A 13,367-nucleotide genomic window follows, 5' to 3' on the forward strand; every position below is an offset into this window, starting at 1 on the left:
TTCTTAGTGGACCTGTTGACAAACATTTTGGTTAGGATTTTTGGCTGTTTTACATTTGAACAAAATGTCACAAAAATTTAGAAGCCTGACATTAATAATTATTGACAATCCTGTGTACCAGGATTGTGCTCAACATGGGGAATATAGTGGTGAAACAGACATAGGTGGTTCCTAACTTCATGGAGCTTTCATTTTAGTACAGGAGACAAGTAATAAAGTGAACAAATAAACAAATTGTATATTATTATAAATGCAAAATATAAAATAGATTCCATGAAGAGGGAATAATTGATATGTATGTTAGTTGAGTTATTCAAGAAATATCTGTTTCTACAATCCTGATTACTGATGAGTACACCAAGCCTCAGAGAGGTTGACATTCAACTGCTGATAAGTGCTGGAGTTGGAATTCAGATTCAGGTCAACCCGAGTTCAAATTTTCCATTTCCACTGTATTCTGATGGGTGGTTGAAGTAAATGCTGGATAAGTCCCCTTCAGACCCCAAGGTGCTGAATTTCATGTGATGTAGGCTTTTGTGGATGTCAGTGATGTAATTGTAAAACTGTCTCCATACTGATTTTTAAATTATTTTTAATATTATTAGAAAGATTTTCATAATTAAATACTCCTCAAAAATTAAAATAAGAAGAGATGTGGTAAAACATAGGCTATGCAGAGTGGTGGGCTTATTAATCTAAAAATATTCACTTGCATTTTTGTAATACATTTTCTTTGTATTCAAATGCTGCTACTAAAGTTGATATTATCCTCCAAACTAAAGTGGTTGACCAAAGAGGAGGTGGCATTTGATGAAATACTTGCTTCAGAATCACATAGAGTGTAATTTTGTCTGAAGAATAGACCTTGTTAGAATACTTGCAGTAGATAATTTTTGATATGTTTCTCCTAGATTATGCTGTAGGATTCCATTAAATAATTACTAGGACTTTAACTGCAAGATACCAAAAGGAGATAGCTACAGATATGAAACGCATTCTGAGTTTGTACTCAAATGACCTGAATTCAAGTCTCAGCTCTGAGCCTCAATTTCCTTTTTTATGTGTAACATGGGCATATCATTGATGAGTTCACAGGATTGAGTGTTGAAGACCAAAATGCAATGCTGTGCTTCCAGGAGAGAAATATATCTTGTTATAACACTAATCCTTAAGGAATAATACTTTGCTCACTTAGTGTTCAGAAGTAATTTCTTTAATAACACCTAAGTGATGAATTTTCTATATATAGTAAATTTAAGCATGTATGTTTCAAATTACATATAATTTTGTATATCCTTTACCTCAACAGTAAAGAATAGTCATTGTGGCAAATGGAATTTTTTTTTTGAAACTCTTTCATTTGTCGCCCTGCTGATTTTCTGTGCTTATGCCATTCCTGCATCACACCTGTTGAATCAAAATGGGCTTATTTTTGTTCTAGGGTTTAAGCTACATTTAGGGCCTCTATCAGCATTTTCCTAAACTGCATCTTCCACATTTATGGATTTCTATTGCTCTGCCTCTCACTGTTTCTAATTTGGTCTGGAATAGATTTTCGGGAGGCTGCAGCTTTAAGAATGTTTGTTCTCTTTTAATAGTTATTGTGCAAAATGCCTGCCTGTAAGCCAGGGGTTACATCCTTCTCTAGCAAGGAAAAGGTCATCTGGATTGTTTTGGATGTTGGCTGTAAGTGAATAGCTTTCAGGTTGGTCACCACCTGAGAAAGCTTTCCCTGCTGTGTAGAAGTCATTGACTTTAGGACACTTACTGGGCTGCACACTCGAAGATTTCTCTAGAATGTGCAGTCTGAGATTTATTGTTTAACTGTTTTGAGCCCAGCATGTGCAGGCTATGAAAATGTTTTATAATCTTCAAACTTCTCATTATGGAAATTTGTTATGTGCTAGGCAGTCTTCCATGTGCTGAGAGATGTGGCCATTTATATTAATTACATTATCTAATATTACAAAAAAATAATACCTTTGAAGGGACCTCGAGCTGTTACCATTATCTTTTAATGACTAAGTATTAAAGTCATGGTGTCAGTGGTTCTCAAAGATGGTCCCCAGACCAGAAGAATCCTCAGCATCACCTGGGAACTTGGAAATGCCTACTGAATCAGAAACTTGGGGAGTGACTCTCAGCCATGTGTGTTTAACAAGACCTCCAGGTTTTTCTGATGTTGCTACAGTTTGAGACACACAGTTTTGTAACATGCCCACTATAAAGAAGTAAGTAAGGAAGATCTGGTGTGGAGGGTAGAGACAGCAGAGATGAGTTTTGATAATAATAAGGAAAAAATAAGAAAATGGTACACATTTCCACCTCCAGAAGGAGAGCAATTAGCAGGAACACTTCAGTTAAGGGGCATGAAAAGCCTGGATTTTAGCACCTAAGCAGAGGGTATCTGTATGGAGAGAGATACAAACAATGAAAAGAATGAATTTAGAAGCTACTGAAAACTCACTTCAGATTGTCATTATTTGCTCAGAGATGATTGGTTCAGCAGTGCAAACCATTGTAGTGTCCACCATGTTTGTGAGAGCCTTAGAACAATGCACACTCCAGCAGATGCTGTGGTACCATACAGTCCTTTATCCTGCAATAACTGACATATCTGGTCTGTTGGCTTTGTTCTGCCAATTTTTTTGTTGGTAACTTGTTACACTGGAGGTGTCATCTGCAGTAATTCATAGACCACAGCTATAAACAAGATGGGATAACATAACTGCCAAGGAGACTTCAACTTGGTTGGTAGAATTATTCTTCCTAGCTCTCCTGAAAGACATTCTGGTCTCCCTGAATGTCTTTTGCCAGTGATCTGTCTTTTGTCAGTGATCTGCTCAGGGAGTAAAAGTCAGTATAAGTTTTATTTCATTACTCAGGATGAACACCTTTGTGTAAAGGGTTTCTTTATTCAAGTTGCTAAAAATTTTCAGTATATTCTTGCTTTTTTGGCCAGTTCATGGTGCTTACAGATGTCAGCATACACTATATAGAATTCTTCTGTGAAATTCTCATTAACTTAGATTATTAGTGTTCAAACCATTAAGTTTGGATTTAGAATATAAAGGGAAAATAAACCAACTCTTTGTTTCATTTTTGATTGTGTGTGCCATCCAGATCTCTCCCTCCCAAAGGCAAAAGCCTGCATGGTCATTTATACATTCATTCTTCTCTAATTACTCCTTGTAGGAGCTTCCAACTACACTTCCAGATTAAATTATGTCATGTTGTTGTTAAATAAAAACAAATCATTCTTCATTTAGAAAATGATGCACCTTAGGGACTCTCAATAAATATTAATTAGACCATATTTCATGTAGTTGATTCTCTTTGAATTACACACTCTGCATCCAGATAGAACAAACAGTTAGAAGTAATAGTGGGTAGGTTTGCTATGGAAGGAGTGCCAAGTATGTGCTTGGATCAGTAAAAATGAGGGCACTGCGGGAGTAGTAAGAGTCAAGGGAAGCATCATAATTCTTAAATCATGAATAGGAATTTGGTTAAGAGTTAGCAAAATTTATAATCTTGCCCAAATTGGTTAATAAACTGTAATTACACTGAATATATTTTTCCTTCTCTTAATCTCTTGTATTTCTTTTCTTCTCTTTACTTTTATTTACTTAAAATACACACAGATTGATTATGAAAATACAGTGTATTAACAAGTACTTTGTAAAATTAGAATGTTTAAAAAGTTAAGTTATAATTTTTACTTGCTGGCTTTGTATTCTCAGACAAGTTACTTTATACTCGTGCTTTTTAGTTTTTTCTGTAGTAAAACTTCTGTGAAATTCACTTTAGAAAGGTAGTACTTCATTTATTCATTCATCATTCAGTAACATTTATGGATTGTGTACCATGTTGCAGACACTGCTATACGCAGTGGATAACTATGAGCCCCTGATACGTACAAGACACGTTTCTAGACACTAAAAGAATATATATATGAAGAGGAAGTAGAATAATATCTAAGATTTTATGGGGTGCCTGGGTGGCGCAGTCGTTAAGCGTCTGCCTTCGGCTCAGAGCGTGATCCCAGCGTTCTGGGGATCAAGCCCCACATCAGGCTCCTCCGCTGGAAGCCTGCTTCTTCCTCTCCCACTCCCCCTGCTTGTGTTCCCTCTCCCCCTGGATGTCTCTATCTCTGTCAAATAAATAAATAAAATCTTAAAAAAAAAAGAATAATATCTAAGATTTTAAATAACCAAGTGTTCTATAGGTACTTGTATTCTCTCCACAATGCTGTGATGTAAAAATACTTATAAACCAATGTTAAAGATTGGAGAACTGAGGCTCAAAGATCTTAAATAACTTTTCCTAGGTAACAGCTCTGAGGCGGTGGAGGTGGAATCTAAATCCATGAAATTTTGCTTTAAAACTTAGGATCTTTTTTTTTTAAAGATTTTATTTATTTATTTGACAGAGAGAGGGGGAGAGTGAGCACACATGCACCATTAGACAGAGCAGCATGCAGAGGGAGAGGGAGAGGGAGAAGCAGGCTCCTTGCCAGGCAGAGAGCCTGATGTAGGGCTCGATCCCAGGACCCTGAGATCATGACCTGAGCCAAAGGCAGACACTTAACCAACTGAGCCACTCAGGCACCCCTACAACTTAGGATCTAAAATTAATTGCCAAACTGTTTCACTCTAAATAGATATTATGGAGGTGTGCTTGTAAGTTGTAAATGTGTCGTCTTTATCATTTATATCCTACTTTATTCTAGGGTTGTTTTAATGTGACACAAATATAAATAATTAATAGTTCCAGTCCTCGATTATCTTCCAGTCCCATGGGAAAGACAGATAAGATATAATAATAGATTCTTGTACAAAGTCCTACAACCTGGAGCTATGTATGGAAAAACATGTAGCCATTTACAAAGAAAGGGGAGAGATAAGTTGAGGCAAAAGTATTCTGGACACTTTGCAATCTATGCAAAGGCACAGACCTTGTAGTTCCAGTATAATAGAGACAATGTTTATTAGGTATGGAATCACTCAGATTAAAAAAGGAAGAATATTGAACAAGAGAAAGAGGTATTCTAAGGTTATTCTAAGTGTCCATGCAAGAAACTATTATCATCTCCAACTTACAGATGAAGAAATTGACATACAGAGACATTACCTTTCAATTTCTTGGAGCTAATGAAGTCGGCAATAAAAATTTCTTCTAAATCTAAATCTGGTAGTCTTATACCTCTCTAAAATCATAGTCAGTTGTGGAAAATTAAACTTATCAGTATGTGAGGGCAGTGGAGTGCAAACTGAGAAAGCTAGGGAAAAAGTGATAATGAGCAAGTAGTCAAAAATCTTATTGGTGAGAAAGGTCAGTGTTGAGAAAACAATACTTTTTGAATGACCTCAACTGGGATGTTGTCATGGAACCTTAAGCTGTAGAGATTTTAGAATGGCTGCTATTGATAACATTATAGTAAATCATTTAGAAATATTTAAATAACATTGAGGATTAGTGGGAAGTTAGCCAGCATACAGTTTTAGCAGAACAAAGAAATAAGGGCTTGTAGAATGACATAGAAATAATAATTGACTGGATAAACCCCTGTTCAGGTTGGTTTAGAAGGTAAGGAGACTTAGGAAGTCCATGAGTTACCATACCCAACAACATTAGAAATAGCATGTATCTGGAATCAAGAAAGACCTTTAACACTATTTCTTAGTCTCTCTGCCCATAAAATGAAGAAATATGAGTTAGGTGATAGTAAGATTATAAGAATAAGTGACGACTTGTTTTGGTCATAGCCAACATGTGTTGAATAATAGATTGATTCATTCTGGGTATCTGATTCAGCTACACTGGCTTTCTTCTTGTTTTTTTTTTTTTGAATAGACCAAGCATAATTTCACCCCAAAGTCTTGCTGTCCCTCTTCACCTAGGTATTTACATGGCTTTCTTTCACTTCATTTAGGTTTCTGAATCCTTAAGAAGTTCTTTCCTCACCACTTATTTAAAATAGGTACTTTCATACTCAATTCATATTACCACAGTTTATTTTTCTATATAGAATGTAACAGAATATGCCACCATATTGTATGTTTATTTGTCTCTCCCACAAGGGTGAGGACTTTTTAAAATAGAATAACCTTGACACCACAAAAGTGCCTGGCACACAGTGAGCACTCGTTAAATATTTATTAGATCAATGAATGTCTGAATCAATGATTAGGATAGGATTTCTTGACTTGTGCAGAATGTCATGTTTTAATCAGTAGTTATATAAAGACATACATGGCAGCTTATCAACAGCATGGGAGGAACTTCTGGGAATATACCAGAGGGAGTAGATGTGTTAGGAAAAGCTCTGTGCAATTTTTTTGACACAATGCTTGGAATATAGACACAACAAATAGCATTTCTCTATACCATATGCCTATGATGTCATTTGAATCAAACAGGTGGAAGATGCAAAGCTAGGAATCTCTAATGTGATGCATTATGATTCAGAAAGATTTTGAATAATAAGGTGGGCTACATCTAAAAAAAAGGAATGTAACAGGAAAACTATAAAACCTACATGTGAGTTTTTAAAACATTGCATAAACACAAGATAAGTGAAGTTACAATTAAATTCATAATGGAATGAATCCAGCCTAGCCAAAACCTAGAGACTTTAGTAAACAACAAACTGTAATAAGACTATTATAAAAATTAATTCAATATTTGGCTTTGTAAATAAAAGCATGGTGTGCAGGCACAGTGATAATTACTCCATTATATTCAGATTTAAATATAGCACATTTGACATATACTCTTTTGTTTATTCATTTATTTATTTAATTTCTTTTTTATTATCTACTGTGTCTTAGGGACTATTCTAAACACTGAAGATACAACAGTAAATACATCTCCCCATCTGATTTCTCTTTGTGATGGTATATACATTTCTGAAGCAGTGGAAAGCTACTCACTTCTCTATAACTTATTTTAATGGAAGCATTGACAAGTTAGCATTCATTTAGCCAGAGCAAATTTGACAAAGATGAAAAGGATGAAATTGATAAAAAAGAGAAGACTTGGGGCGCCTGGGTGGCACAGCGGTTAAGCGTCTGCCTTCGGCTCAGGGCGATCCCGGCGTTACGGGATCGAGCCCCACGTCAGGCTCCTCTGCTATGAGCCTGCTTCTTCCTCTCCCACTCCCCCTGCTTCTGTTCCCTCTCTCTCTGGCTGTCTCTATCTCTGTCGAATAAATTTAAAAAAAAAAAAAAAGAGAAGACTTGCTTTAAGTATGTGAAGAGGTGTTTTTTGAGACAGGGAAAAAATGTACTCAGTGGCTCAGTGCAGAGTCTGCTTGAGATTCTCTCTGCCTGTGCCCCTCCCACTTCTGCTCTCTCTCTAAAAAAAATAAATAAATCTTTTAAAAATAAATAAATAAAGCCAGGAGAGGTGAAGTGGAGTCCTGATGTTGAAGATGGTAAAGAAATGTGAGACTGGGCTGTAGAAAAGGAGCGAGGGGGGAATAGAGAGGAAAATTGTGACTGCGTCACTGAAACCATTATGCTTGGAGGAAATGAGAGTGGGTAAAAATTGTTTCCATGATGGATGCAGAAATTTTAAAAAGCTCAGGGTCATAGAATTTCCAAATTGGCTTTTTAGTCATACTTTTGAGAGTGGGAGGTAGTGCAGTTGGAACTGGAGATGATTTAAGGAAAGAGATGATATTAGAACGAACACGGTCTACTTGGAAGTAACATGGGAGGAGCTCTTAGGAAGGTCAAGGTAATGAGACGACTTTATTGAACTACAGTAGAAATATCAAAATGATCAGATTAACTAAAGGTGGAAAGAACTTCTAGACTATTATCTTGAGCTATATGGTTACTGACTTAAAGAAATTGCTAGAGAGAAAGAGAAATTTTCACCCAGGATAATAATTAGGGATAATAGAATGACGGAACCAGTGATCTGGTAGGAAGACTAGGATTCTTCAGGAATGTTTCTCTTACAGGTTGATCTGGAAATTGCTGTAATTCTTTGGGTGACAAAAAAGACCCTACCTTAGAATGACCAGAAAGAATGAACAGAAACAGTCTTAGGTTTTGACTTGGACAGAAGTAAAGATGAACTAGTGAAAGAGAGCAGTGCAACTCCATAAAGCTTGTATAACAGATATAGTTAACTTGAGAAGATGGATTGAGGTTGTAGTGAGAGCATAAAGTTGTGCTTTAAGGTTAAACTGAATAATGGAAGTTTGCATGTTATGCTACCTGTTACATGCCTTTCTTTATCTGTGGCGAAATATACTAGTTAAGGGCACAGAATGTTGAGCTGGACTTCTTGGGTTGGAATCTATGTTCCATAATTTACTGCTATCTAACTTTATGCAAGATATTTAACATGTTTGTGACACAGTTTCCTCATTTGTAAATTGGAACTAATGATAACACCTCAAAAAGTTGTGATAAAAAATCAAAGTCCTGGCACATAATGAGACATATATACATGATAGTTAATATTCTGAATAGGTGACCAATTGGACTAAGGTCACTTTGTGTATTTTCCACTGCTGTTGAATCTTACTACTGCAGGTCTTAATAAGGTGCAACAGAAAAAAAATGCAGAACCTCTTACTTAAGGATTTCCCTGTTTATCATAGCTATTTTCTTTAAAGCACAAATAAGTGGAAGATTTATCTTTCATTTACCTGCTCTTGTAAGACTGGCAAAATGAATGACAACTTTAAAAGTGGTTTTATCTGTCCTTTTTGGAAATATCTATGTACTTTTTTTGTTATCAGAGATTTTAAATGTTGGAGCCACTTGTTTTCTTACGTTATTAAAGTTCTCCATGGCATCGAAAATGCCCTTTTACTCTAATTTAATCATTCTCTGCATCAGTCTTCAGTAACTTAGGAATCCATATTTTCATAAATGCAATCAAATCATCTCCTCCTTCAGAATTCACCGACCCTGGAGTCTAGCAACACAGAATCGAGTTTGGTTTTTTAGCTGCTCAATCTTGTTTAGCAAAACTTGATTAGATTCTATCATCCTACTCATTAAAGATTCCATCTGTTTAAAAGTTCTTTTCTGTTTATAACAAAATTTCTTTCTTGTTCTCTGCTTTCTTTTTGACTTACTCACTATTTGAATATTGTAATCCAAAAACAATATCTCCAACATGGTTTTTTGTTTGTTTTTTAAAAAATGTTTTATTTTTCTCTCTGGAGAAGGTTAATAACTTTCTAGCTATAAGTCAAGAATCCGAGGTAGGCTGCCCCAGTTGGTACAGCACAGGGCCGGGCTAAAGTGAAGCCTAAGGGCCACACAATATCAGGGGTCATTAGGTTTAGTTAATAATCCAAGAGGAAGCAGTATGGGAGGATTTTCACCATCGGTACCAAAAAATTAGTCAAGGGAGATTTCAAAAATTTAACTGGCACATCTGTGTGGAGGGAAGAAACTTTGGGGATGGATTGCACAGGAGAAGGAGAATATTGTAGTCCTTAAAAGGGGCCATGATCAAGAATTGGAAAACATGATCAGGGCAGGTAGTATAGTGGGATTAATACGGTATCTGGAAACAGAATCCTTTCTTGTCAAACACCAACTCCATCATTTTACTCTCTGGCTAAGTTATACAAAGCCTCTAAATTTCAAATTCCTTTCCTATAAAATGGGAAGAAGGATACCTACTATTGAGAGTTAAATTATATAATAGGGAATTCCTGATTTGTCAATATATACTTCATATTTATCCTAGAGGGGCCACATTTTTCTGGCTCCTACATACATCTTTGAATGTGATCTACTGCAACTGCTCTTAGAAAGTCAAACATCAGCCACACTGTACTTTGTTCTGTATTTTGAAGATGTTGCCCTCTCTTTACCCATGGTCAACTTTGTCAATCAATTCTAAGCTTACTGTTATCTTCTCAGAGAATCCTCCCCTATTGAGTCAATCTATGGTATCACCATAAGTTTCTGTTTTTCTCATTAGTATATACTATTTTTTAAAATTATCTTGCTCATTTATGAACGTGTTTATTGTTTGTTTCTCTCACTGGAATGAAGTTCCTTGAGAATCAAAGATGCCTTATCTCTGTGTTCTCAAAGTCTAGAGCTATCTTTTTCACAGAGTAGGCAATCAATTATTTGTTGAACTAATGATAAACTTAATAAATATGTATAAAGTACATGATAGAGTAGTTATTCAAGACACAACAGTTGTTACAAAGTACCAAGAAGCATCAACTTGAGGAGGGTTGCAAGTAGGTTAAATGATAAATAACTTATCTTTCTTCTTGGAGGCTGCTTGAATTGGATGGTCCAAATTGGCAATATTAATTCTTGCTCTGTGAAATACTAGATATTACAATTGACAGGAATGTATTTGGGATAAGTAATACAATTCAAATAAGTGAATGCCTATTGATCATCAATTACATACAAAGTATATAGAATACAAAGATCAATAAGTTGTTTGTAGTTTACAACAAACATGTAATTTTAAATATAAAAAGGTTTGAGGGGCAGCTGGGTGGCTCAGTCGTTAAGCGTCTGCCTTCGGCTTAGGGCGTGATCCCAGAGTCCTGGGATCAAGCCCCGCATCGGGCTCCCTGCTCCACTGGAGCCTGCTTCTTCCTCTCCCACTTCCCCCTGCTTGGGTTCCCTCTCTCGCTGGCTGTCTCTCTCTCTGTCAAATAAATAAAATCTTTAAAAAAAAATTTGAAAACATATGATTAAATAATAATAAAACAAACCATAAGAGCTTTTCCTTGATGTTTTACCTTTAATTATGAGAAAGTCTGATTGCTCAACATGTAATAGTGGTGGAGAGGTTGATGGCTGTTGAAGACTTATTGGCGGCCCATGAGAGCAGGAACTGAAAGAAATTAGATTCTGGTATTCAGCCAAAGTAATGAGGTTGGCTTTTAGGTGCAAATGGATTAGAATATATGTCTAGCTTACTAAAATCTTCTAATAAGTTTTAGAGTTTTCTGTAACTCATTCAGCTAATATCAAAATATCTTACTACAGTGTCTGATGACAAGTTAGCTCTCAATAAATATGAGTTAAATTAATTAGTGAATGAAAATACAGAGACAACCAGAAACATAGCATCCCATTATTATATTTTGAACGTGGATCTCAAAAGTAGGGTTTGAAAGTTGGATAGCAATTCATGGATAATATACTTTGACTCTTATTGTATACACAAAAGTGAGACAAGATGGTAAAATGACTTATCCAAGTTAATCGCAGAGATGGGAAACATGAAATTTTCTATCACTTCCTAATATACTCCTCATTATATGACATTGCCCAAAATAAAGATTTCATGAAGAAGTGGCATATCTGGTAGGCTAGATGTTCCTAATGTAAAGGAACAGACTCAGGATATTGCAAGCAAAATGTTGGTGTGCCTTTATGTGTGTTTTTTCTAGTGACAGAGACCGTAGCATTCTGCAGGTAGTCAAGATTACCCATGTGACTCATAAAAAATTAAAAATGCTTAAATTAGAATTAAATTAGAATTTAGAGAGGCTGAGGTGACGTTGGCATTCTAGTGAGGCAGGAATGCTTATGGTTGCTTCAGGGAATATTGAGTTATTCCAATTCTGGCTTGAACACAGGATTCATTTATAGGATTAATTCACTGAAGAATGAAGAGGTAAACTGAGAACAGACCTTGTAAAATCTTGACTTCTAGGGGTTATTGACTGGCCAATGAGTATTCATTAAAGGATATGAGGAAACATGAAAAATACTAATTGATTTTCCTTTTATCCTAATTTTTTCAACACAGCACATATATGAGACTTCATGATGAAGTGATCAGGGAAGTGTATCCTATTGTAATTATAAATACAGAAATTAGTCTTAAAATGTATTTGGCAAAATAAACTATTTTATTAAGACCATATTAACTGCATTTGCAGAGATTGTGGAAAGGAAAGGAAATATATGATCATTTATACAGCATTAAAATTTATTTTAATTAATTAAAAAATCCCCTACAATTCCTTTAAAAGCCTCTTATTCAGTTAGTACATGCTTCTTGTTTTAATAAAACTATGTTGCAAATAATTGAATAACTGAATGGGTGTAATTTTTAAAATAGAGTTAATACCTTCCAACATTTATTTCAAATTGGCCTGCTAGACCACATCATATAAATTATGAATTCTGTAATAATGTTGACTTTTTATGGTGAAATATAGCTCTCCAGTTTTTTCACTTCTTTTAAAAATCAGTGTATCACAGGAGGAGGGGTCCGTGATATCAATAATGTTAATGTTTTCCTTACATTACTTTTTTTTTTAAGATTTTTTATTTATTTATTTGACAGAGAGAGAGACAGAGAGAGAGGGAACACAAGCAGAGGGAATGGGAGAGGGAGAAGCTGGCTTCCCGCCGAGCAGGGAACCTGATGCAGGGTGCTATCCCACTGGGATCATGACCCAAGCCGGGGCAGACGCTTAACAACTGAGCCACCCAGGCGCCTCTCCCTACATTACTTTTCTTTCTTGCAGAAGGACCCAAGTATGAAAATATTTGTGAGATAAGGGTGTTACACATTGGAGATGCATTGCAGCAGGGGGTAGAGGTAGTAAGATAAGTGGATTTTTCACATATTTTTTTACCTGGTCCCTTGGGCAGTTGTGATACCATTGGACCAAATTCTGCAATCAAAGATCATAGACTAAGCATTATTGACTATATTGACTTCTAGAGGGAAGAAGGATACTGTGGTTATCAAAGATCTACCTGGAACTATAAAATCCATATGACACTTAACTATCTCCTAGAAGTATTAGTATACACATCAGTAGTAACAGGAGGAATTGATAAGAAATACATACTTTATTTTTTTCAAAGAGAATCTTTTAGCTATTGTGTAAAGTTAATTTTAAAGACTAAATTTGGGAATCTAGCACAAATAGGAAAAAAAACCCTTTTCTTCTCTGAAATATGGTAAACCGTATAATATGAGGCAGTACAAAGTGTTGGGGTGGGGTAGTCCCCTTGGGGATGAGAACTGGAGCTTGATTTTGGGATAGAGAGGCTGTGAAGCCAACCCAGACACAGATAAGGAGACAAAAGTTTTTTAAAAGATTTTATTTATTTTATTTTAGAGAGAGACAGCATGAGCAGGGGAGGGGGTAGAGAGAGAGGGAGAATCTCAAGCAGACCATGTTCATCATAGAGTGGATGTGGGGCTCTTTCCCACAACCCTGAGATCATGACCTGAGCTGAAACCAAGTCTACGTTTAACTGACTGAGTCACCCAGGCACCCCAAAGAGACAAATTTTATTTAGACAGAGCAAAATACTCTAAGAATATGGTGGCAAGCAATAGGTAGTAAGCATGGCAAGAATTTGTATATGAGAATTAAGCAA

General features: G+C 35.8%; 1 pseudogene; it reads left to right on the forward strand.

Moving 5' to 3' along the window:
• The first annotated feature begins 1,610 nt into the window (after positions 1-1,610).
• LOC100478944 overlaps positions 1,611-13,367 on the forward strand; it is a 42,915-nt pseudogene continuing 31,158 nt past the window's right edge.

The sequence above is a fragment of the Ailuropoda melanoleuca genome, chromosome 9, assembly GCF_002007445.2.
Source record: "Ailuropoda melanoleuca isolate Jingjing chromosome 9, ASM200744v2, whole genome shotgun sequence".
In the NCBI taxonomy this organism is placed as follows: Eukaryota; Metazoa; Chordata; class Mammalia; order Carnivora; family Ursidae; genus Ailuropoda; species Ailuropoda melanoleuca.